We start from the raw sequence: 3,582 nt of genomic DNA, 5'->3' as shown, positions 1-3,582 counted from the left end.
GGCAAAGGAAACAAAAGCAAACATGAACTGTTGGGACTCATCACGATAAAAAAGCTTCTGCACAGAGAAGGAAACAATCAACAAAACTAAAAGCCTATAGAATGGGAGAAGATATTTGTAAATGACCTGAGAAAGGATTGGTAACCAAAATCTATAAAGAATTGATCAAACTCAGCACCCAAAAAACCCAAACAACCCAGTTAAGAAATGGGCAGAAGGTGTGAACAGACATTTTCCAAAGAAGACATCCAGGTGGCTAACAGCCACATGAAAACATGCTCAACGTAATTCATTATCAGGGAAATATAAATCAAAACAACGATGAGATATACCACCTCACCCCTGTCAGAATGGCTAAAATTAACAACACAGGAAACAACAGATGTTGGCAAGGATGCAGAGAAAGGGAAACCCTCTTGCACTGCTGATGGGAATGCAAACTGATGCAGCCACTCTGGAGAACAGCATGGAGGCTCCCCTCAAAAAAATAAAAATAGGGGTAGCTGGGTGGCTCAGTCGGTTAGGTGTCGACTTTAGTTCAGGTCATGATCCTACGGTTTTTGAGTTTGAGCCCCACATTGGGCTCACTGCTGTCAGCACAGAGCCCTCTTGGAATCCTCTGTCCCCCTCACTCTCTGCCCCTTCCCTGCTCATGCTCTCTCTCAAAAATAAATAACTATTAAAAAAAAATGATGCTGAGACAACTGGATAGCCACATGCAAAAGAATGAAGTTGGACCCCATTACCTCACACCAAATATAAAAATTAACTCAAAATGTACCAAATGTACTCAAATGTGCCTAAATTTAAGAGCCAAAACTGTTAAACTCTTAGAAGAAAATGTGGGGGTAAATCCTTGTGACCTTGAATTAGGCACTGGTTTGTTAGATCTGACACCAAAACACAAGCAACAAAAAGAAAAAAGAGATAAATTTGGATATCATCAAAATTAAAAATTTTGTGCTTCAAAGGACACTATCAGGAATGTGAAAAGACAACCCACAGAATGGGAAAAATTTTTTTTGCAAACCATATAGCTGATAAGGGACTTTTATTTAGAATATATAAAGAACTATTATGGGGTGCCTGGGTGGCTCAGTAGGTTGGGCATCTAGCTTCGGCTCAGGTTGTGATCTCATGGTTTGCGAGTTCAAGCCCCACATCTAGCTCTGCAATGACAGTGCTGAGAGCCTACTTGGGATTCTCTCCCTCCCTCTTTGCCCCTTGCCCACTCATGCTTTTTTCTCTCAAAATAAATACTTTTTTTTTAAAAAAGAACTATTACAACTTAATAAAAATAACCAGATAAAAAAGAGGCAAAAGCTCTGAACAGACATTTCTCCAAATGGCTAATAAGTAGATGAAAAGATTCTCAACATCGTTAGCTATCAGGGAAATGTCGACCAAAACCTCAATGACATACCATTTCACACCCATTAAGATGGCTATAATAAAAATATACATAATAATAAATATTGCTGAGGATTTGGAGAAATTGAAACTTGCATATATTGCTAGTGAGAATGTAAATGGTGCAGCTGCTTTGAAAAATAGTTTGGAAGATCCTCAAAAGCTTAAAGAGTTACTATATGATCTAGTAATTTTAGGCCTAGGTAATACACCCAAGAGAACTGAAAACATATGTCTCACTAGAACTTGTACATTAATGTTTTCATAGCAGCATTAGCTAAAAAAAACATAGTAAAAATGTGGAAATAACGTCAATGTACATCAACTGATAAGTGGATAAGAAAGACGTGATTTATCCATGCAATGGAATGTTATAACCATAAATGTGAAGTTTTAATACATGCTACAACATAGATAAATCTTGAAAACATTATGCTAAATGAAATGTCAGTCACGAAGGACCACATAGTTATAATTCCATTTGTAGGAAATGTTGAGAACGGACAAATCCATAGAGAGAAAGATTCATGGTTGCCTAAGGCTGGGACCATTGGAGAGAAATGGGGGAATGGCTGCTTTAAGGTGTAGGTTTTCTTGTTGGGGCGATGAAAATGTTCTAAGTTTGGTTGTGGTGGTGACTGTACAAATTTGTGAACACACCCATAGAACTACAAAAAAAAAAAAAAAGTAAAGAAAAAGATAATAGCAACCATCGCAAGAACTGAAAAGGTTGTATTTGATAAATCCCATGGCTGTGTCCTTGAATTTGTCACAAGTCCAAACTCCTATCACTAATGGTAGCTGGGAGTTGAATCTTGAAAGGATTGTGAACTTCAGATTAAAAAAAAGAAAAATTGAACTCAGTATCTGATGCAGAAAAAGATGAACTTCTCTGCCTGCAAAGGAGAGCTGTACTTGTAAAACACAGCCTCCCTGAACAAAGCCAGAGGTGATCTTATATGTTTTGGGAAGCCCCGCGTTCAGGGATTGGAGGTATTTCAGAAGCAGAAGCATCCAGCTCCCTATGAACTGACTTCCAGCAGTGTTAGTGTGGTCTCTAAGGCAGCTGGAGACCCGGGGTAACTTCTGAAGCTTGGTCACCCGAGCGAGACACTTGCTGATTGGCTGATGTCTGGAAGCGTGGAGCTGCCAATGATTGGCTGACTTTCAGAAGCTAGTGGCTGTCATTGATTTACTAACTTTCAGATGCATAGTTACCGGAGTGAAGCTGTTGTTGACTGGCTGATTTTCAGAAGCATAGCCACTGGAGTGAAGCAGTCACTGATTGGCTGATTTTCAGAGCTTGTGTTTTGATGTGAAATTCTCTCTAAATAATGGTAGTTACTTGTTCACGACTCGAAACTTGAGCCAAGAGAAGTCCTTTTTTGAATTGGAATACGTACTTTTAATTTCTAGTCCTTTCTTTTGGTCTTCCCTCAGCTAAACCTGCTGGAGGATCTATAGGTATTATCTAGATCTTTTTATTTGCAGAGGTAGGATATTTCAACTAGAGTTACCATTTAAGCGATTTAAGCTCCAATTACCTTGGCGGAAAAATTGTTCTAATATTTTTGTAATTGATTGCAAAAAGATGGATACGGGGCACGTAAGGCATCCTGACAAGTCAATACGGGACGCAAAACAAAATCGAAATATGTCCTGCATAAGTGAAACTCCTGATAACCCTAACAATTAAGTATTTCCCCCATTTTACACACGAAAAGACTGAGTCTCGGTGCGTTAGGTTTCTCATAAGGACAGGTCGAGCCAGGATCTGAACAGTAAAGGGCAGGGATCCTCTGAGAACCTATGAGCCCCTGACGCCCATGCCCTGCGCACGAGTGTGAGCACACTGCTAACCTGAGGTCGGCTAGGAATGGGCAGGATGTTTGAAGGGAGGGTGCGCAACTGATTAGCAGCGGGGAAGGAAAGAGAAGCGAGGCACCGGCCTGGGACATCTGGAAGACCGGGAGGAGAACCCGAGCAGTGCTTTAGGTTCTCGCGGCGCCCCGGGACCTGGCTGCTACAGCGGAAGGCTTCGCTGGAGGCCGAAGCCTGCAGAGTGGGGCGGGACGCGGTAAGGCCCCGCCCCCGGGCGCGTCCGTGTGCGTGGCTCGGGGCGCAGCAGAGTCCCACTCCATGATGCGGGATCTGAGGACAGGGCAGAGCCCT

This window comes from Herpailurus yagouaroundi, unplaced genomic scaffold (assembly GCF_014898765.1).
Source record: "Herpailurus yagouaroundi ecotype Mexico unplaced genomic scaffold, PumYag 196, whole genome shotgun sequence".
Classification (NCBI taxonomy): domain Eukaryota; kingdom Metazoa; phylum Chordata; class Mammalia; order Carnivora; family Felidae; genus Herpailurus; species Herpailurus yagouaroundi.
Note: the sequence above shows the minus strand (reverse complement) of the source record.